The sequence below is a fragment of the Spea bombifrons genome, chromosome 5 (genome assembly GCF_027358695.1).
Source record: "Spea bombifrons isolate aSpeBom1 chromosome 5, aSpeBom1.2.pri, whole genome shotgun sequence".
Taxonomy (NCBI): domain Eukaryota; kingdom Metazoa; phylum Chordata; class Amphibia; order Anura; family Pelobatidae; genus Spea; species Spea bombifrons.
The window spans coordinates 46,464,266-46,488,706 of record NC_071091.1 but is presented as its reverse complement, the minus strand read 5'-3'; the positions used below and the strand labels follow the sequence as shown (position 1 = coordinate 46,488,706).

Below are 24,441 nucleotides of genomic sequence, written 5' to 3'. Positions count from 1 at the left end.
GTTGCCCAGTCTCGGTCCTTCTCGGTGCTGTGCTTCGGAGTGCCCGCATCCAGCGGGTACTCGTGGTATACTTCCCCTGGTGCCTCCTCTCCAAAGGGTGGACGATACGCGCGTGCACCACGCCCCCTTTTTACTCCAAACCTCCGTGGAGAAGACATGACACGCACAGCACTACGTCATTGGCTGGTGGTGGGGCTTGGGAGCGTGGCAAGTTTAAAAACTGAGCACTGACTCTCATTCAGTGCTTGGTTGTTGTACTGGATGAGCTGCTACTCCTGTAGTAGTTATCTTACACTACTTGTTGCTGACTTTGATTGTTCCTAACTACACTGAATTCTCCGTTCCTGACCCGGCTTGTTTGAACATTCTATTCTACTCTGTTGCTGATATTTGCCTGTTCTTGACTACGGTGAATTCTCCATTCTTGGCCCGGCTTGATTGACCATTCTATTGGATAGTATACCTATCTGTTCCTATTTGTTGCTATTACTGCATACTGGATTCGTCATCTGAAGTTCATGTTACAAACGTTACATCACCAGAGCTTCACAGGTTGCCACTGGAGTCGTTTTCCACTCCTCCATGGCCACATCATGGAGCTGGTGGATGTTAGAGACCTTGCACTCCCCCACCTTCCGTTTGAGGATGCCCCACAGATGCTCTATAGGGTTTAGGTCTGGAGACATGCTTGGCCAGTCCATCACCTTTACCCACAGCTTCTTTAGCAAGGCAGCAGTCGTCTTGGAGGTATGTTTGGGGTCGTTATGTTGGAATACTGCCCTGCGGCCCAGTCTCCGAAGGGAGGGGATCATGCTCTGCTTAAGTACATCACAGTACATGTTGGCACATATGGTTCCCTCAATGAACTGTAGCTCCCCAGTGCCATCAGCACTCATGCAGGCCCAGACCATGACACTCCCACCACCATGCTTGACTGTAGGCAAGACACACTTGTCTTTGTACTCCTCACCTGGTTGCCGCCACACACGCTTGACACCATCTGAACCAAATAAGTTTTCATCAGACCACAGGACATGGTTCCAGTAATCCATGTCCTTAGTCAGCATACTGTTTGCAGGCTTTCTTGATCATCATCTTTAGAAGAGGCTTCCTTCTGGGATGACAGCCATGCAGACCAGTTTGATGCAGTGTGACCCCCCACCCCTTCAACCCCTGCAGCAATGACAACCTCTGGATATGACGCTGAGCACGTGCACTCAACTTCTTTGGTCGACCATGGCGAGGCTTGTTCTGAGTGGAACCTGTCGTCACATGAAAAGCGTTAGACATGCATTTCTAACTACATATTATGTACCGCATTTGCTCATACCCCCCAAAATGTGAATATTAATTTAGGAAAAAAAGAGCCTGAATATAAGACTACCCTATAAGAAAAATGTTTTACTAGTAAATATTTATTCACATGTAAACTATTTTTTAATTTTTTTTTTAATTTCTTTTTATTTGACAACCTGCCCCCAGTTATGCACATCTGCCCGCCAGATATGCCTTATACCCCCCTTATATGCCACTCTGCCCCCCGGAAATGCCTTATACCCCTATATGCCACTCTGCCACCAGATATGACTTATATATCCCCTATATGCCACTCTGCCTCCCTGATATTCCTTTTAACCCCCTATATGCTACTCTGCCTCCCTGATATTCTTTTTAACCCCCTATATTCCACTCTGCCTCCCTGATATTCCTTTTAACCCCCTATTTGCCACTCTGCCTCCCTGATATTTGAGGTCTGATTATAAGACGACCTTGATTATAAGACAATGGTTATTTTTCAGAGCATTTGCATTTTTTTCTGGAAAAAACGTTGTCTTATAATCGAGCAAAAACGGTACTTATCTCTTTGAAGTAAAGACTATGATTGAAATATGATTTCAAATAAACAGCTGAACTGGCATTTTCTTTAATATTAGCCCCTGCTGCCGATAAATACTAATATTAGCTCCTGCTGCCGATATATATTACTATTAGCCCTTGCTGCCGATAGATTTCATATTGAACAGCACTTGCATGTATAGATCAACTAAATAAGACATACAAACCTTATATTTGCAGGTATACATAAATAATGTATGGAAACATAGCATTGCAGGTATGGATCAACAGAACACACAAGCCCAGCATTGCAGGTATAAAAACAAACCAATCCCGTTCCCGGGATCAAAAATATCCTTATTATAACCCCACCCTAAAACATAACTTTTATTAATATGTTTGTTAAAAGGTATAACCAAAAAAAGACTTTTAAAAACACCAGTGTCACCAGTCCTACCATGAAAGGTATACGTCACTGTAACATGAGGGCATATGCCCACAGGAGATCTAGTAATAGGAGTGGTTCTGAGCGGAAAGGAACATCAATGATTGGTGAGAATAACTGTCAGTCAATTTCTTTGACTGCTCACCTTTGGGAACTGGAGAGAACCACTGCCCATCATGTATATGGAATTCTATTGGACTATGTGGGTGATGTCATGCTTAGTTACCTTTAAAGCAATTGGCTGGGTTTGGCAACACATCTAATATATCGGTAACCATTGGATATGATTGTTCCCTCCCTTAATCCGTGATATCATTAACAAAGGAGATATAAGGCCAAACAGTCTCCATTTTGGAAGCCATTAGCCCAGACCTCTGATGAAGCTCTGAGGAGCGAAACATGTCAGGGGGGCTAATTCAATTATTTCTGTTGTTAGGACTGCAGCCATCGACAGTATAAATTATCTGATATTATTAGTGTTATACAACTGTGGGCATATGCTCTCATGTTACAGTGACGTATACCTTTCATGGTATGACTGGTGACACTGGTGTTTTTAAAAATCTTTTTTTGGTTATACCTTTTAACAAACATATTAATAAAAGTTATGTTTTAGGGTGGGGTTATAATAAGGATATTTTTGATCCCGGTGAACGGGATTCGTTTGTTCTTAGTTGTAACTTACCCTTGTCCCCACTGGGGCATTATTTTGGAATTGCATTGCAGGTATAGATCAACTGGAAATCACATATAAACTCAGCCCTTAGGGTATAGATCAAATAAACACATGGAAACAGCATTGCAGGTATTGATCAACTGAATAAGACATACAAACCCTGTATTTGCAGGTATACATAAATAATATATGGAAGCATAGCAGATGTGGATCAACAGATAAACACACAAACCCAGCTTTGCAGGTATAGATCAATTGGAATTCACATAAAAGCTCAGCATTAAAGGTATAGAAAAAAAACCCTAAATTACAGGCATAGATCACAGGTTGTACAATCCAAAGCTACCACACTACCCACATAGAACCTGACCAGCACCCATATAACACACCTAGGACTTGCTATCTTTGTCCCCAAACAGCCCAGCATGAATCAACTTTGTCCCCAAACAGCCTGTCCTTTGTCCCATGAACACCCTGCATGTGCCATCTTGGTCCCTAAGGCTCAAACACCCTGCTTGTGCCATCTTTGCCTTTCCACAAATCAATTATACATCTATGATACACACAAACACTTTTATAGTCACTCATCAATTCACACTTCCATTCACATAATTAATTTACATAATCATTTATTCTCTCTCATTCACACAACTCATTTACACATATTCATTAAAGCACACACATTCATTAATTCTCTCCCTCATTCAGAAAATTCATCCACAAATTCATTAATTCATACTCACTCATTTAGACAATTCATCCACACATTAATTCATACTCTTACTCATTCAGACAATTCATCCACACATTAATTCATTCATTCTCTCACTCATTCAGACAAATCACCCACACATTAATTCATTCATTCTCTCACTCATTCACACAATTCATCCACCCATTAATTATTTCATTCTCTCACTCATTCGCACAATTCATCCACACACTAATTCATTCATTCTCTCAATCATTCTCACTCTTAGATAAATGAGAAGTATTTATTTTAATATTCTTACTACCCTCTTTCTCATCTATCCCCTCTCCCACTTTTCTCACTATCTACCCCCTGACATGCCGACACTGCAACCGTGCTAGAAGCCTAGCGGAGGAGACTGAGGGGCCCCGAGCGGTTGCTGAAAACTTCATTAGCAACCACTCGGCGCCCCTCTCCTCCAAAAAAATAAAAGATGGTGTTTCAACTCCTGACCCATCGCAGTTCTCTGACCCTCCCGTGTCCTCGGTCCATGCCAGAGTGCCCGATGGGTCAGTCTGCTCCTGGCTCCCATACAAATTTACATGCTGGGCAGTTTTTGGTAGCCAATCCTAATTTCACAGTGGTCAAAAGTCAGTCATGGTATCCTACTGATGTGGCTGAATTAAAAGTATTCTAGACCTTGACCATGTTAGTGGGGATAATAAAAAAAATATATGATCATACTGAACAAAGATCTCATTTGTGTAACCCCTATTTTAAAAAGCAACCGCAAGAAAGATAAGAAAGAACACCAAGGAGCTGCATGAGCACTAAAGAGTCATAGAAAAACAGCTCCCATCGCAACTGGCAACAGTTCTCAGTATGACAGACTTGCAACAAATTTGTTACCATATTATTTTCAAGCTGAATATCCCATCCAAGGACTTTGGAATCAATTTAAATAAGCTTTGTGACAGTACCTCAGGCTATACATAGAATGTTGAACTTAGCACTGTAAAGGCCTAAAGCCCTTAGATAAATGAGAAGTAGGGCAAAAGAGAAAAAAAAACTCCCCGAAACATAAAACAATCTATGGTTTGTGTGGGTGCAATAAATTGAGAAGGGGGAATTGCAGCTTCCATTAATTTTTGTAAATAAGCATGTACATATGTAGTAGTTTAATAAATGATGTATTAATATTGTACATGTAAGCTTACAAGTACAAGTTTAAGCTAATTAAAATAAAAGCACATAAATATTCCCTAAGATCTATGTGCCTTTACCCAGCTGCTTTTCAATCATTCAATCATTTCTGACAACACAAAAATGGTATCCAAAAGCATATTACATAGGAAAATTAAATACCATTTCATCACATGAACCAATTCAACCAATGTCATATTGCTAAAAGCACCTATAAAGAATACATTTATTCTTCTTTGACTGAGCCATGAGAGACTTCTTTTTTACTCTCCAGCAAATATTGAACTTATTTACATCCAGACCGAATACCCATGAATAAATTCTGCACTTTATTCTACTATTGCCCAGAATCATATCATATTGCAGCTATAATTGACAAAAGTTCATTTTGGATAGGTCGGTGTAAATATCTTGTCTATTTCTGCAATTCAGTGTAGCATTTCACGTACATTTCTGTGATTGATATCATCTGTGTTGTTCTCGCAGGGCAATTTTGGTCTTGGCCGTTAGTAGAAAAACTTGTGTTTATTATTTATACGTAATGTCTGTTTTCCTTGAACTCTCTTGTATGAGTCAGATCCTTAATGATTGATGTATCCTGTTTTACCCCTTATGTTCATAAATGATACATGATACTTTTTTTTTAACATGCCCATATTTTGATGTCACAAGAAATTGTCACGGGAAACAGTATGTTGCATCCTGGGAAATACAGTATTCAAGCATGTGAATGATTGAAACTAGACTTGTGCGTTCGTCTTCGGGCAAACATGAAAACGAACACGAAGAGTGCGTTTTCGTGTTCGTTCCGAAGACACGCTGAAGAGAAGACAGCGGCGGTAAAACGTAGGCGAAGACTTCGCCTACTAATCTCCCCGGTCCCTTCCCCTTCTAACTTACCTTATCATCGCGGCAGTTCACGGAAGTGGAAATCGATAGGTTCGCTGTCAGGGGTTACAGGGCAGTGCGAGTGAGCCTATTGGTCGCCTACAGGGACCTCCTCTGGCATCAACCAATTGGTTGATGGCAGAGGAAGACCCTGCAGGTGACCAATATGCTCACTCGCGCGGCCTTTGTAACCCCTGACAGCGAACCTATGGATTTCCATAGGTTAAAGGGTCGCTTGCACGGCCCCTTAACCCCTTAAGGTGCAATAAGTTATGGCACCAGGAGCCTAAAAGTCTGTACGAGCGACCAACAGAGTCGCTCGTACAGACTTTAAAAAGTTAAACCCTAATGAAGCAACTTGTCCGGCAGATCCCACTGGTCTCCCTGTTCTATCAGTTAAATGTCCATACAAGCGACTTTATTGGTCGTTCGTACGGACATTTAACTGATAGAACAGGGAGACCAGTAGGATCTGCAGGACAAGTTACAGCACCAGGAGCCTAAAAGTCCGTACGAGCGACCAACAGAGTCGCTCGTACAGACTTTAAAAAGTTAAACCCTAATGAAGCAACTTGTCCGGCAGATCCCGCAGGTCTCCCTGTTCTATCAGTTAAATGTCCGTACAAGCGACTTTATTGGTCGTTCTTACGGACATGTAACTGATAGAACAGGGAGACCAATGACATCTGCCTGACAAGTTACGTCACCAGGAGCCTAAAAGTCTGTACGAGCGACCAATAATAGATGATACTGGAGGCCAAATGAGTTGATTAGTTTGCCAAGAGAGATAGTATAAAGAGAGAACAGCAGAGGGCCAAGGACTGAACCTTTGGGGACACCAACTGAAAGTGGAAGGGGTGATGATGTCTTGCCAGAGAAGTTGACAGAGAAGGAACGGTTAGACAGATATGAGGAGATCCAGGAGAGAGCTGTATCTCGAATGCCTATAGAAGCAAGTGGGTCTAGAAGAAGGTGGTGATCAACAGTATCGAAAGCAGCAGAGAGATCCAGTATATAAATATATATATTTAACATAGCAATGAGACTCCTATCATGCACAATCAGCCAATACATGCACATAACCTACAGCCTCCCTGTGCCCTGCCCCCTACCTACACATCCATGCTATCACATGCATATTCATTCCTCACAAACATTCATTCTCTTACTAGGGGTGCTGTCTGCATCTGGGTTGCGTGCAATCTTTTTGAATTTCTCTTGACCTGCCCAGCAGAACAGGAACGGAGCAGAGTCACGTGAAGTGACGCGCACTGGTGACTCCGCTGGGTTCCTGTGTCCCCTCGACGGAGCAAGAGACGCTGCTGAGCAACACAGAGGCAGGGCCCCCGCGGATGATTATTTTTGGTGGATTTTTTTTTGTTTCTGCATTTTGCCAAATTAACCCTGTGCATTATAACGCTAAAAGGCCAAATTTCTCTCAGTGAAAAATGAGTGTGCCCCACGCACACATACATTTCTGATGTGGCCCACTGCAGAACAAAACTTGGACACCGCTGCCTTATACCCTCCTATATGCCACTCTGGCCCATGATATGCCTTTTCCCGGTATCCCGGTGGGCCAGTCCGGCCCTGCCTGAAGCCTGCTCCCATTTTTTTCTATGGATATTTTTTTTAATGCAGGCTGTTTTGGACCTTCAGTAGCGCACTGGTTGATATCATCTGGTACTTGTTACTTTGTTTTTTGGATTATGTGGCAGTACAGCTTTACTTAAATCCTCTTCATAAGCAGTGAGTTGGATATTGCTTTGTGAGGCGGTGCTTGCTTCATCAATCTAAAATTAATTTGTTTTTAAAGCACCAGCAGATAGCAAAGCGTGGTTACAATCAGTGGGATGATTTAAAGTTACACGCAATAACATACTGGTACAAAAGGAGAGGAGGTTCCTGCTCTTGCAAGCTTACAACATTTGGTGGATGGGCACATAATAGGAGAGGACTGCTTGGATGGGGATGAGTTAATTGATGATCTGTCGAAGTTGTTGATCGTTCAGATGGCTAGATTATAATGATGGCTGAGAGTGTTAGGAAGAAAAGTTGTACGCTTCTTGAAAAGGATTTCAGAGAGCTTTTGAAACTTGCGAACGGGGTAGAAAATCTGATGGAACAGGGAAGGGAATTACACAGGAGGGGTGCAGCACAGGTGAAATCCTAAATACGGGAGAGGGAAGAGGTAATGACAGTAGAAGAGAGCCACTAGTCATGAGAGGAATGAAGAGGGCGGTTAGGGGTGTATTTGGAAACAAGGGTAGAGGAGGTAGGGAGTGCAGAGTTGTTAAGGGCTCTGTGGGTCAGCGTCAGAAGTTTAAATTTGATTCTGAAGGGTATGGAGAGCCAATGAAGTGATTGGCATAGTGGAGCAGCAGATGAGGAATGGTGGCAGAGAAAGATTCATTTAGTGAGAAATGAAACTGGACGGTAGTTTGATGGGGATGTGAGATCAATGAAAGGTTTCTTTAGGCTGAAGTTGAGGGGAAAAGTGGTGGGGTGGGAGGACGAGAGGACTGAAGCAGGCGAGGGTTGATTGTGGTGAGGAGGGAGGTTGAGGTACCATATGATTAACACCATGGGGGAGGATGTTATCAGTGGTGTCTCCAGGTCCCATAGCGAGACAGAGACCAAAGTAGGGGGGCAATTGTAAAATATATATGCTGTCCCCCCAAAATTACTCAACACGCAGCCATTAATGTCTAAAACTTTGGCAACAAAAGTGAGTACGCCCCTAATGCCCACAATTGTCAATATTTTGTGTGGCCACCATTATGTTCCAGCACTGCCTTAACCCTCTTGGGCTTGGAGTTCACCAGAGCTTCATAGGTTGCCACTGGAGTCCTCTTTCACTCCTCCATGACAACATCACTGAGCTGGTGGATGTTAGAGACCTTGCACTCCCCACCTTCCATTTGAGGATGCCCCACAGATGCTAAATAGGTTTTAGGTCTGGAGGCAGCAAATCACAATGAGGTGGTTATTATGGGGGACTTTAACTATCCCGACATAAACTGGGAAACCGAGACCTGTGAATCTCATAAAGGAAACCGGTTTCTGACTATAAATAAAGATAATTATCTGTCCCAAATGGTACAGGACCCGACCAGAGGGGGCGTTCTACTGGACTTAATATTAACCAACAGACCTGACAGAGTAACTAATGTGCAGGTCAGAGGGCACCTAGGAAATAGTGATCACAATATAATACATTATAACTTGTCCTTCAATAAGGGAACTCTTAGAGGAGCCGCAAGAACTATGAACTTTAGGAAGGCAAAGTTTGATCAACTAAGAGAAGCCCTTAACACTGTAAATTGGGAAAATGTCCTCAAAAACAAAAGTACAGACACTAAATGGGAGATTTTTAAAAATATCTTAAATTCTCACTGTGAAAAGTACATACCGTATGGGAATAAAAGAGTCAGGAACAAGAGAAAACCAATGTGGATAAATAAAAATGTAAAGGGGGCAATAAATGGCAAAAAAGCCATTTAAGCTACTAAAACAGGAAGGCAGTGAGGAAGCACTAAAAAGCTATCGGGAAAAAAATAAAATATGTAAAAATCAGATAAAAGCAGCAAAAGTGGAGACAGAAAAACTCATTGCCAAAGAGAGTAAAACAAACCCCAAAATGTTCTTTAACTACCGTATAAGACGACTTTTTAACCCCAGAAAATCTTCTTAAAAGTCGGGGGTCGTCTTATACGCCGGGTACTAACCGAGTACCGAATACTTACCCAGCCGGAGAGTCCCACGAAGCCACAAATCTCTAGGGGAGGGGCGAGTGGAGAAGCCGCCTCCCCTGGGCCGGTCTTCAGGGCCACGCCGAGGTAGGTGCAAGATCGTGATCTCCCCAACTAGCCCTGATCAGCAGGGCTGGTTGGGGAGATCACGACCTCCCTCTAACTAAACCAACATTAGGGAGCTCGAGGTCTGGCACTTCAGACCTCGGCTTCCCTGCTCTCTAATCACTACGCGCCGGCTATTGATGCCGAGCGCGGTGATGACGTCATGTCCCGGCAATGGCATCAATTGTCGGCGCGTAGTGATGAGGGAGCAGTAAACAGAGGTCTGACATGACAGACCTCGCGCTCCCACGACTGGATGGAAGAAAGAAGATGGAAGATGAGAAAGGTAAGAGATGGGGAGAAAGGGGTGTGAGTGCAGTGTATGTATGTTGGTGTGAGATGGTCAGTGTGTTTGTGTGTTTGTAAGCTGGTGTATATATATATATATATATATATGTGTGTGTGTGTGTATGTATATATATATATACACATATGTGTGTGTATGTATATATACATGTGTGTCTGTATATATATATATATATATATATATATATATACATATATATACACGTGTGTGTGTAAAGGCAGGGGTGTGTGGTGAGGGCAATGTATAAATGTGTATGTATTGACAGGTGTATATTAGTATGTGTAGATATATATATATATATATATATATATATATATATATATATATATATATATGTGTGTGTGTGTGTAAGGGCAGTGTATGTATGTATATGTCTGTATAACAACCAGCCAATCACCGGTAAGGTACATCGCTTGCCGTGATTGGCTGGTTGTTGTACGCTGGGTAGAGGGGTAGTCTTATACGGCGAGTATAGTCCAAACTCTATATTTGAACTGGAAAAGTTGGGGGTCGTCTTATACGCCCAGTCGTCTTATACGCCGGAATATACGGTATATAAATAGTAAAAAGGTTAAAAATGAAAGCGTTGGCCCCTTAAAAAGTAATGAGGGTGAAGTTATAGACGGGGATCAGGAAAAAGCTAATCTATTAAATATATTCTTCTCTGCTGTATTCACAGAGGAAAATGAAATGCCAGGTAATATACAGCAGGATGAGATAAATGCCCCAGTACATGTCGCCTGTCTAACCCAGGAAGAAGTGCAGTGCCGCCTAACAAAAATCAAAATAGACAAATCACCAGGTCCAGATGGCATTCACCCCCGCGTTCTAAGGGAGCTAAGTAATGTAATATACAGACCCCTATTTCTAATATTCAAGGACTCTATAGTGACAGGGTCTGTTCCCCAGGACTGGCGCATAGCAAATGTTGTGCCAATATTCAAAAAGGGGACAAAAAGTGACCCGGGGAATTATAGGCCTGTTAGTTTAACTTCTGTTGTATGTAAACTGTTTGAGGGTTTCCTAAGAGATGCTATTTTGGAGTATCTCAATGAAAATAAATGTATGACTCCATATCAGCATGGGTTTACAAGGGATCGGTCCTGTCAAACTAACCTGATCAGCTTTTATGAGGAGGTGAGCTCAAGACTGGATCGGGGTGAATCGCTGGATGTTGTATATCTTGATTTTTCCAAAGCATTTGATACGGTGCCACATAAAAGGCCGGTACATAAAATGAGAATGCTTGGCCTGGGGGAGAATGTGTGTATGTGGGTAAGTAACTGTCTCAGTGATAGGAAACAGAGGGTGGTTATTAATGGCACATACTCTGAGTGGGTGACTGTTACTAGTGGGGTTCCACAGGGGTCAGTTTTGGGTCCTATTCTTTTTAATATATTTATTAATGACCTTGTAGAGGGATTGTATAGTAAAGTATCAATCTTTGGAGATGATACTAAGCTCTGTAACGTGGTTAACACAATAGTGCACGATTACAAATGGATCTGCATAGGTTGGAGGCTTGGGCTGGGATGTGGCAGATGAGCTTCAACACAGATAAATGTAAGGTTATGCACATGGGGAAGAAAAATCCAGGCTGGGAAAATGTATTAAATGGGAAAACAATGGAGACGACTGACATGGAAAAGGATTTAGGAGTCTTGGTTAACAGTAAATTTACCTGTAACGACCAGTGTCAGGCAGCTGCTGCTAAGGCAAATAAAATCATGGGGTGCATGAAAAGGGGCATAGATGCCCACGAAAAGGAAATAATTCTACCATTGTACAAGTCGCTAGTCAGACCACACATGGAATACCGTGTACAGTACTGGGCACCAGTGTACAAGAAAGATATAGTGGAGCTGGAGAGGGTTCAAAGACGGGCAACCAGAGTAATAAGGGGAATGGAAGGACTACAGTACCCAGAAAGATTATCAGAATTAGGGTTATTTAGTTTGGAAAAAAGACGGCTTAGGAGTGGACTTAATAACTATGTATAAATATATAAGGGGACAGTACAGAGATCACTCCCAGGACCTATTTATACCTAGGACTGTATCTATAACAAGGGGACATCCTCTACGGCTGGAGGAAAAAAGGTTTCTACACCAGCACAGACGGGGGTTCTTTACAGTAAGAGCGGTGAGACTATGGAACTCTCTGCCAGAGGAAGTGGTAATGGTAAACTCAATAAAAGAGTTTAAAAGGAGCCTGGACGTGTTTCTTGAAAGCAATAATATTACAAGTTATGGATATTAGATTAATAGGGACAGAACGTTGATCCAGTGATTTATTCTGATTGCCATATTTGGAGTCGGGAAGGAATTTTCCCCCTGGTATGGGGTAATTGGCCTCTGCTTCATAAGGGTTTTTTGCCTTCCTCTGGATCAACACAGTAGGGACACAATATGTATATAGGTTGAACTTGATGGACTTTGGTCTTTTTTCAACCTTATGAACTATGTTATTATGTTACATATGCTTGGTCAGTCCATCACCTTTACCTTCAGCTTCTTTAGTAAGGTAGTGTTGGCATTCATGGTTCCCTCAATGAACTGTAGCTCCCCAGTGCCAGCAGCAGTCATGCAGGCCCAGACCATGACACTCCCACCACCATGGTTGACTGTAGGCAAGACACTCTTGTCTTTGTACTCTTCACCTGATTGCCGCCACACACGCTTGACACCATCTGAACCAAATAAGTTTTTCTTGGTCATGGTTCCAGTAATCCATGTCCTTAGTCTGCTTGTCTTCAGAAAACTGTTTGTGGGCTTTCTTGTGCATCATCTTTAGAAGAGGCTTCCTTCCGGAATGACAGCCATGCAGACAAATTTCACGCAGTGTGCGGCATATGGTCTGAACGCTGAGAGGCTGACCCCCTCCCACCCCTTCAACCTCAGCAACAATGCTGGCAGCACTCACCGAGGCCATCTTTCTGTAGAGCAACAACTCTTTTTTTCAGATCCTCAGAGAGTTCTTTGCCATGAGGTGCCATGTTGAACTTCCACTGACCAGTATAAGAGAGTATGAGAGCGGTAACACCAAATTTAACACTCCTGCTCCCCATTTGCACCTGAGACCTTGTAACACTAACGACGAGTCACATGACAGCGGGGAGGGGAAATGGCTAATTGGGCTCAATTTGGACATTTCCACTTAGAGGTGTACTCACTTTTGTTGCGAAGGTTTGAGTTATTTTGAGGGGACAGTAAATTTACACTGTCATAAAGGCTGTACATTCACTACTTTACATTGTAGCAGAGTGTCAACTGGAATTCACATACAAACTGAGCATTAAAGGTATATATATATATATACCCCTAAATTACAGGCATAGACTACAGGTTGCACACCCCAAAGGCCAGCCCTGGCATCCACATTGCCAACATAGACCCTGACCAGCACCCAAATACATAAACATAGGACTTACCATCTTTGTCCCCAAACAGCACAGCCTGAGTCAACCTTTTGTTCTTGATAATTTTTATTGGTAAGGGGTATACCCCCCCTTCTTTTTTTTTAAACAGAAACAAACAGGAAACATAAAAACAAAAACAGAAAAAAAAGAAATACATAAAATACATTTAACATGTATCTTGTCAGTAGTTGTTGTTTAACATATAAATCACACTCAATGTTTCTTAAACCAGTGCAGAATAAACTAATGGAGTTTTGAGAGATCAATAATTGTATCTAGCTTCAACGTTCAGGGATATTGCGGAAGCATTTGTAACAGCAGTGAGTATATCTTTCCACATTTTCTTTATTTTCGTTGTTGAATCTAGAATCCAACTGACCCTTTCTTCCATTGTTATTTGGTATTTTACCTGTGATATTAGTAGGTCTAGGGAGAAATCTATGTCTTGTTTCCAATATTTGGCAATTATCTTTTTTGCTGCTAAAAAACAATGAGTTGTAAGAGTTTTTTGAGTTGGAGTGAGAGAAGGCCAGTTTTGGTGTAATAGCACTTCTATTGGTTCTCTTTTGATTATAATATTCATAGTATACTCTAGAAAGTCGATAACTATATCCCAAAAATGTCTAATTTTTTTGCATTTCCACCACATATGCAGATAGTTACCTTCATCTAATTTGCATCTCCAGCATATGCTGGTTTGTTGTCGATATATGTAATATAATCTTTTAGGTGTTAAATACCACATGTTACACAACTTAAAATGTGTTTCAATGAGGGATAAATCTCTGACAACTCTAGATACATTTTTAAAGGCCTTATTCCATTCCTCTGAATTGATCTGAGTTTTTAATAAGTTTTCCCATTTTTTTATAACCTTATGTGTTTTTTCCAAATTATTTTCTACTTGGAGAGCATTGAGGAGTCTTGATGCACATTTTTTGATTTTTCTTTGTTCCAATATCTGGATCACTTGATTATTTACTGATTCTTTATCTAGAATACAGTGAGCTTTTAGAAAGTTTTTTATTCGTAGGTATTTAAATATGTTATCATTTGATAAGTTAAATTCAGATTTTAACTGCTCAAAAGGTTTAACAGTGTTGTTAGATATCAAATCTTTAATATGCTTAATACCTCTATTCTTCCATTCCGTAATAGGTAGATCATCCATACATTGTTCTAGAATTTTAACGTTGACGTGTCCAACTATTTTGTTCCATAAACCAAGTTTCGTTTTTAATTTTAACCAAATAGGAATTAGTTGATTCAAAATCATATTAACACTGACTGTGGGCATTTTATTTTGTTTGTTTCTTCTCTGTACTCCCCAGATAATATAGTTTAGATCTCCTTTAGGGCAAGACTCTTCTTCAATTTGATACCAAATTTCTTGGTTAGCATCTTCCAGCTGCATTCTAACAATATGGAGAAGAGCGTAAGTTTGGGAATAAGATTTTAGAATTGGCGCTCCTGTGCCTGCCTGTGAGATCTTCTTCGCCATTGTATTCATATTAATCCTGGGGATTTTCCCCTTCCAGATAAAGTTATTAAAGCTTGATTGAGCCATATCTAGCCAACTAGTTGGAATTGCAAGTGGAATTAATCTAAATAAGTATGTCCATTTAGGTAAAAGATATGATTTTAAAGCATTTATCCTACCCACCAAGATAAACCTGCTTGACTCCACTCCTTGAGAGTTTTGTTAGTAAATTTTATTAGTTTAAACACATTAGTTTCCATAATTCTATCTATATTTTTTGGAATCTTTATGCCTAAATAGGTTATCTCTTTTTCAGAATCACAAAATTGGTATTCTTTTTTTATTAAATTTTTTGTTGCTATATCTATATTTCTATATTGTATCGTAGATTTATTAGAATTTAATTTGTAATTGGAGACTTTACTATATTTTATTATTTCAAGCATCAAACTCTTTATAGATGTAAATGGATCCATTAAAGTTAATATGATGTCATCTGCATATAGAGAAATTTTTGGTTCTTGATATTTAGTGGGGAAACCTTTAATCTCTGTGTTGTTTCTTATATTAATTGCGAGAGGCTCGATTGATAAAATATATAGTAGTGGAGATAGAGGACAACCCTGTCTTGTGCCATTTTTTAAATGGAAACGTTCTGAGCAAATATCAGTGCTTACTATCCTCGCAGATGGGTTAGTGTATAATGTTTTTATAGCTTTAGATATCCAACCTGCAATCCCAAAAGTTCTAATTACTTGTTCTTGTGTTATTTTCAATATCTCTATGTGGAATAAAGCCAACCTGATCACGATGGATTATTGTTGGCAAAATTTTCTGGAGTCTGTCAGCCAGAATAGCAGAATATAATTTAATCAATGAGATAGGGCGGTAATTGGCAATATTTTATCTTGTTTTAGAATTGGCAATATATTAGCAGATAGCATCTCCTCAGGGCATTTTCCTTCTAAGGCCATTTGGTTAAATGTCCTTGTTAAATGAGTTACTAGGTCTAGCTTAAATGTTTTATAAAAAAAGTTTCCAAAACCGTCAGGCCCTGGGGTTTTATATTTCATCAGATGGTTGATTACTTCAATTACCTCGCTCTCTGTTATAGGTTTGTTTAATAGTTCCCTTTGTGCAACAGTTATTTGGGGAACACTTGTATTCTGTAGATATGAGATAATATTGTTTTCTGAAGTTAACGTTGGTAAATTATACAAATCTTGATAAAATGTCTTAAACCTATCCGCTATATCATCTGGAGTTAAATATGTTTTACCGTAGTCTATAATCTTTATTTTATTTTTCATTTTGATCTTTTTCAATCTGTTAGACATAAGTTTATCTGTTCTATTATTTCTATGATATAATTTAACTTTTAATTTCTCCATATTTTTAATTACTTTATCCATCTCTCTTTGATTTATGTCTTTTTGTACAGTTATGATTTCTTCTGATTTTTCTTTTGTAGGATTCTCCTTATTATCTCTCGTTAATTTATATAGATTTATATAAAGATCTGCTAAGGCTTTGTTTTGTTTTTGCTGATTTTTTTTTAATTTAATAAAGTGTCCTCTGATGACAGCCTTGTATGCGCACCAAATAGTTTGTACAGGAATATCTTCTGTTAGATTTTCTTGGAAAATTTTTTTAGTTATATTCGAGATATATTCTTTATTGGCCTCACTATACAACAAAGAGTCCTCTAAACGCCAGGTTGTTTTTGATGTATGTATATTTTTACCGTTAAGCTCAAAAAATATTTGGCTATGGTCAGACCATACATTCTCTTTGATATACGTTTTTTCTATTAATTTTTGTGTAGAGAGGTCACCTAAAATTAGGTCAACTCTGGAATAGGAACAGTATACTTTAGAAAAATGTGTATACTCTCTAACATCTGGATGCGATAGTCTCCATAGATCATACAAATTATTTTTTCTAATTTCATTGGTTAATGTCCTTGCTTCTTTTTTTAATCTTTTATCTACTGTGTTTGATCCCATTAGTTTTTTATCCAGATCTGCGTCTTGAACACAATTGAAATCCCGTCATCAAAAGATTGCCTTTTTTAATTTTGTCTATTTTCATAATTATTTTGGAGAAAAGAATAGATGGAGCCTTATTAGGTAGATATAGATTTGCAAATGTAAACATTGTTTCATTTATGTTTACTATTAAAATAATATATCTACCCTCTTTATCTTTCTCCTGGTATTGAATATCTATATTTAGCGCATCAGAACAAATAATTGCTACTCCCCTTTTTTTTTTTTGTCAAAGAAGCATGAACAAATCTTGTAAAAGGTCTGCTTCCCCAATTTCTATTGTCGTTATCTAACCAATGAGTTTCCTGTAGGAAAGCAATGTCTATTTTTTCTTTTTTCAAAAAAGCATATATTCTATTTCTTTTAAATGATGTGTTCAAACCCTGAACGTTTACTGATACGCCTTTAATCATCTCTTGTAAGATGTATAAAGGAATTTTTTTTCTTGATCTCTCTTATCCATAGCCTTCCTGCACTCTACTGACCACTTCCATATAACCAAAAACATAAAAACACAACATTTAAAAACAAGAACTTTGAGTATACACTCAATGGTTCTTTCCAACACATTTGGCCTGACTCTTCCTATGTTAGTCATAGCTCTACGATAATTTACCAAATAAGGATCAGTAAATTCGGTCCTGAGGTCTAAATATAGAACTCATGGCTGGGGAGTTTTTTCTTAGGGTTGTGGCAATAGATGGTAAAAAATATAGACTATTCAGACATGGAGATGCTCATTCGAAAAAAAAAACAAAAAAAAAAAACTCTTATCATATAATTTTGTTGTACAATAATCAGGGTTTCATAATAAATTGTTACATAACAATAATAGCAGAACGTAACCAATACTCCCCTGTTAGGCTATATTTGCTCAATACGTTATCATTAATAATATTTTAGATTGAACCGAAATTTTAATGATAGTAATATTACGTATTTACGCTATAGTATATACTATGATTGCAGCATAAAGTTATGTCCCCATCCTTTGCTAGAGAAAAAAAAGAAAATAAATAAATACATTTAATTAAAAAAAAAAACAATTAAATAAAAAACAATAATTGTGTGTAATAAAGACAATAAGCAGCTCATTTTATATTGTGTCCTGAGTGAAGTGCACTTAACTATGCATTAATAACTGCCTCGTAACAGTGACTGTGATACCTATAGGAAACCCATTAAGACATTTTTAGCTTTTTCCAGATATTTTATATTAATATATAATAAATATAGTAATTAAATAAAAACACTTTTTTTTTATATGTGGTAAAGGCAATAATCAGCCCGTTTTATAATGTGTAGTGATATGCACTTAAGAGTCAGGTATTTAATAACAACCTCATAGGGTGACTGTGTAAACTATAAAATACCCAGCAAGGCTTTTTTTTTAGCTTCTTTTAAATATTTTATAATAATATGTAAAGTGTCTTATGACACTAATAGAAAACTTGTGAAAATATATATATATAAAAAAGAAAGAAAAATTTCTTGGGTTACTTTTCCTTTCTCTTTTCTTTTATAAAAAATTGTGTCATGAGTGAAGTGCACTTAATTATGCATTATTTAATAAGTGCCTCATAGCAATGACTGTGATATCTATATGAAACCCATCAGAACATTTTTAGCTTCTTCTATATATTTTATAATAGTATGTAATAAATATATTAGTTAAATAAAAAAATTTTTTATAATAATAATCAGCCCATTTTATAATGAATCCTGAGTGATATGCACTTAACAGTCAGGTATTTAATAACAACCTCATAGGGTGACTGTATAAACTATAAAATACCCAACAAGACTTTTTTATTTTTAGCTTCTTTTAAATATTTTATAATAATGTGTGGAGTGTCTTGTGACACAGATAAAAAACTTGTGAAAATATATATATATATAGAAAAGAAAAACTAATTTCTTTCGTGTTATAATTAAATAGTGATATCTCTTATGTGAAGGTAAAACAATAATTGTTTGTTATATGTGCTCTTAGATTGATTGTCAAATCAAACATCTTTGCGATAGTGTATAAAGTGTCTTGTGACAAAAAATAGAGATAAAGAAAAAAAAAATATATATATAGATAAATAGGAAAAAAACAGCTTTCCAATTAAACCAAATTTAAATACTATTATGTAAGTAAGAGGACCCCCTCTAACTATAAATTAATCAAAAACAGCAAAATAAATATATGTATAATGTCTTGCAACGACAACTTCATGATATTTTTTTCAATTCTAACCAGTTTTTCAAGTCAACCGCTTGGTTAAATATAATAGGGTGGCCTTCCCAGAAGATTTTAATTTTTTTAGGGAAACCCCAATTGTAGGGAATTTTTTGGTCCCGTAGAATTTTTAATTCATCTAAAAAGGATCTTCTCCATACACGCGTGTGAAATGATAAGTCTGGGAAAATCAGGATATTTTTATACATATTGTCTTCCATATTCCTTTTTCTGTTTGCTTGGAGAATGAGTTCCTTAAACTTGAAAGACTGGAAATAGAGGATAACATCTCTAGGTATTGCTTCAGGGACGCTTTTAGGTTTATTTATACGATGATATCTTTCCATTTGAATGTTATATTGCTGGGTGTCTTTCATCATGGATTTAAAAAGCTCTTCTAGGTAAGTTTTTAGTTTGTCTTGGGTTATTGTTTCCGGAATATTCCTGATCCTCAAATTATTTCTTCTCATTCGGTCTTCAAGATCAGCTATTTTGTCTTCCATTTTGGTTGCTTTTTCTTCCAGCCCACTTATAGATTGTGTGACACAAGGTCTGGTAAAGTGGTAGATGGCAGGTATATTAGACCAGCCTTGGTCAATAGTAGTCTGCCTTAAAATATGTCCCAGGGAAAGATGTTTGACTACAAACTGCACTACTGGCAGTTTGCAAAACATGGTAAGGGTCCCTGGGGCGGAGCATCTGGAAGAGCAGGGTGGGCCAGTGCTCCAACAGCACTAATTGCTGTATTTCCAGAGTGTGCATTCTGGACAGGAGCTCCACAGGTGTGGACTAAGTAGCAGCTCACCTGTGGTTGATTAATTAGCAGGCAGAGGGTAAAAGGAACTGAACCTGATTCAGAGAGGAAGCCACTGTTATGCCAGCTAGGAGAGCTGATAAACTGAGGGGTGGTTTCTCTCTGCAAAGCCATATTGATGGTAAATTGTGACCTGTTTTGTTCCAAGCAAAGACTGTTATTCTGCTTACAACCGCTGCTGTTTATTCCTTTACAATAAACATTGAAGCTGAGCTGGATGTGTCCTGGACTTCATTTACCCTAGAAGACTGTGGTTACACCCAAGATCCTTGACAAAAATCCCAAGGAAAAGGGAGGCCTGTCACATATGGTGGAGAATGCGGGCATCCACGTAAGTCTGTGGGTAGAAGTCAGTTACAGCTCAACATGGAGGATATTATCAAGGCGTTGATCCAATCCACCACTGTGCAACAGGAGGCTAACAGGAGAGCTACAGAAAACAGTGCAGTTCTGCAGCAATTGGTACTGACCCAGGCAGAGAATGCTAAACTCCTGGCCAAAGCACAAATAGAAAGCACTGAATCCTTAGTGCAACAGATTGCAGTGGCACAACTTGAGGCATTTAAAGTAACCCGTGAAGAGCAGCAAAATGCTACCCGTGTGCTACAGCAGGAGATCCAAGCTATTTCTGAAAAGCTGGACTTGGACCCTGAGGCAAGATCCCCAGGACCAAAGATGATTCGGGCAAGCCACTACCTCCAAAAGATGACTGCATCAGATGATGTTGAAGCCTACCTTCTGGCATTTGAACGCACAGCAGAGAGAGAGAAGTGGCCGGCTACCGAGTGGGCAAGTGTACTGGCACCGTTCCTGAGCGGAGAGCCGCAGAAGGCGTACTATGACCTAGAGCCTGCAGAAGCAAGCGACTACCGAAAATTGAAAGCTGAGATCCTGGCACGTCTAGGGGTAACCTCTGCAGTACGTGCCCAAAGATTCCACTCATGGGCATTTTCCCAGGACAAAGCTGCAAGATCCCAAATGTTTGACCTCATACATCTGGCCCGGAAATGGTTACAACCTGAAGTCAATTCACCTAGCCACATTGTGGAAATCCTAGTGATGGATCGATTTTTGCGTGGTTTACCAGCAGCCCTGCGTCGGTGGGTCAGCCAGAGTGATCCACATACAGCAGACCAGCTAATTGCCTTGGTGGAAAGATATGTGGCTGCAGGAGACCTGTTGAGCCCTACTTCACCAGATAAACCCTGCAGTTCTAAGCTCAAGGATTCTGCAAGACTTGGTAAGACTGTTCTGGGTTTAAGGGGGGCTGAAGAACCACAACTATATTCTCAGCACACCAGGGACAATACTCCAGGACTCAGAGGGTTAATCAGACGTAATAGGCCTGGGAGAGGAACTAATTGGGGGTCAGACTATGTTGTGAAGTGCTTTAGATGCAATGAGGCTGGTCATATGGCTAAGGAATGCCCCTTGAAGGATGAACCTATGGAGTGCAATATGGGTGAAAATGAGGGAATGCATTCATTTTTGTTTAATTGTGTTGCGTCTATTAACAATGACTATGATAACCCTTATTGGTGCTATGTTAATGTGAATGGAAAAATGTCTAAAGCATTACTTGATTCAGGAAGTATGGTCACATTAATAGCAGAATCTGTAATACCCTATGTGAAGTCTGATCATGTGCAAAAGGTGGGAATTATCTGTGTTCATGGGGATAAGAGAGAGTATCCCACAGCAGAGGTAGATATTGGAACCCCGTATGGTTCTCTAAAATACAGAGTGGGTGTAGTACCCATACTATCCCAGCAGGTGGTAATAGGTAGAGATTTTCCCCATTTTCTAGAATTATGGGCCTCTGCAGAAAAGAAAGGCCAAAGCTCATCAGAATTTAACCAAGCTGATGAGGATTATGTGTTTCCTTTTGCCAATACCGAATTGGATTTTGACCATCGGGAGAGACACCAGGGCAAATCTTACTACCCTAAACCAGTACTAGTGGGGGATAACCCAGTACAAACTAGTGAGGAGCCGGCTAATACTGCAGAGAATGATGAGTTATTAGACATAGGGATCAGTCCTGGTAACTTTAAAAGCGCCCAGTGGGAAGATCCCACTTTAGTTGCAGCCCGAAACAATATAAAGGTTGTAAATGGGGTTGCTGCTCAGCCAGGAGAAGCACTGTCATTCCCTTATTTTGAAACGTTAAATGACCTAATCTACCGTGTAGAAAAGAAAGCTGCAGATACTAGTAAGCAGCTGTTGGTTCCACAGGCTTTCCGTAATATAGTATTGAAGTTGGCTCACAGCCACATACTAGGAGGACACCTTGGAGTTGATAAAACCAGAGAGAGAGTCCTTAAACGTTTTTACTGGCCTGGAGTGCTTGCTGCTATAACAAACTATTGCTCTTCATGCCCTGAATGCCAGCACAGGGCCCCGTTCAAGGCTTTTCGTAGTCCACTAGTTCCCCTACCTATCATAGATGTGCCCTTTGAAAGGATCGCTATGGACTTAGTAGGGCCACTGATAAAATCAGCTAGAGGGCATCAGTATATACTAGTCGTTCTGGACTATGCAACGCGATACCCTGAAGCCATACCCTTACGTAATTCTTCTGCAAAGTCAATAGCAAAGGAGCTAATGCTGATGTTTAGCAGAGTGGGTATCCCCAAAGAAATCCTGACGGACCAGGGGACCCCTTTTATGTCCAGGGTCACCAAAGAGCTATGCAGATTCCTGCAGGTTAAACACCTTAAGACCTCAGTGTATCACCCACAGACTGATGGTTTAGTAGAAAGGTTTAATAAAACCCTTAAGAGTATGTTACGTAAGGTAATTGACACTGACGGGAAAAACTGGGACTTTTTATTGCCATATCTAATGTTCTCCATTAGGGAAGTTCCGCAGGCCTCCACAGGCTTCTCTCCTTTTGAATTGTTGTATGGGAGGCATCCCCGTGGAATGCTGGATATAGCTAAAGAGACCTGGGAGCAGGAGAGCACACCCCACCGGAGTGTAATTGAGCACATAGCTCAAATGCAGGATAGAATGGCTACTATTCTACCTATTGTCAGGGAACACATGCAGAAAGCTCAGCAGGCTCAGAAAAACAGTTATAATCGTAATGCTCGAATCAGAGTGTTTCAGCCTGGAGACAGAGTATTGGTACTGGTCCCTACAGTAGAGAATAAGTTCCTGGCAACTTGGCATGGACCATACGAGATAATTGAGAAAGTGAGTGACGTCAATTATAAAGTTAGGCAACCAGGTAGAAGAAAGCCTGAGCAGTTGTATCATGTAAATCTGCTGCTCCTCTAACTGACCTCACTAAGGCAAGGTACCCAGTTATGGTTAAGTGGAGCCCTGAAGCAGACAAAGCTTTTAAAAGACTGAAGGAGGCTATCTGTGCCCAGCCAGTCTTAGTAACTCCGGACTTCTCCAGAAGCTTCATAGTTCAGACAGATGCTTCTGATGTGGGCTTAGGAGCTGTCCTTTCCCAGGAATATCAGGGTGAAGAACATCCTGTGTTCTTTTTGAGCAGGAAACTAAATCCACAAGAGAAAAACTACTCTATTGTAGAAAAGGAGTGTCTCGCTATTAAATGGGCATTAGAGTCACTTAAATACTACCTGCTAGGTCGGAAATTCCGGTTGATAACAGATCACGCACCTTTGACTTGGATGTGTCAAAACAAAGAGAAAAACTCCAGAATTACCAGATGGTTTTTAAGTTTGCAATCCTTTAATTTCACGGTGGAACACAGGGCAGGCCTCAAACAGGGAAATGCTGATGGCCTTTCCAGGGTACATGCTCTGATGTCCATGGTCGCTCAACCCCTTAGGTCTGAGCTGGGGGGGAGGATATGTGACACAAGGTCTGGTAAAGTGGTAGATGGCAGGTATATTAGACCAGCCTTGGTCAATAGTAGTCTGCCTTAAAATATGTCCCAGGGAAAGATGTTTGACTACAAACTGCACTACTGGCAGTTTGCAAAACATGGTAAGGGTCCCTGGGGCGGAGCATCTGGAAGAGCAGGGTGGGCCAGTGCTCCAACAGCACTAATTGCTGTATTTCCAGAGTGTGCATTCTGGACAGGAGCTCCACAGGTGTGGACTAAGTAGCAGCTCACCTGTGGTTGATTAATTAGCAGGCAGAGGGTAAAAGGAACTGAACCTGATTCAGAGAGGAAGCCACTGTTATGCCAGCTAGGAGAGCTGATAAACTGAGGGGTGGTTTCTCTCTGCAAAGCCATATTGATGGTAAATTGTGACCTGTTTTGTTCCAAGCAAAGACTGTTATTCTGCTTACAACCGCTGCTGTTTATTCCTTTACAATAAACATTGAAGCTGAGCTGGATGTGTCCTGGACTTCATTTACCCTAGAAGACTGTGGTTACACCCAAGATCCTTGACAAAAATCCCAAGGAAAAGGGAGGCCTGTCACAATTGTTTTACTTCCGATAGGCTTTCAATGTTTAATTCTATAGCCTTTAATTTATCAGATAGTTGTTCCAGTTTATTATTCAGCTCCTCAGTACTTTTATTGATCTCTGATTTTAAAGCACTCGCTTGTGAGTCTAAGCATTTTTTT

General features: G+C 39.8%; 1 protein-coding gene across 2 annotated transcripts in view; it reads left to right on the top strand.

The window, feature by feature from the left end:
- Positions 1-24,441, top strand: part of LOC128497332 (sodium- and chloride-dependent transporter XTRP3-like) — a 169,209-nt gene that overhangs the window by 97,106 nt on the left and 47,662 nt on the right. The gene's annotated exons all lie outside the window — the stretch shown is intronic.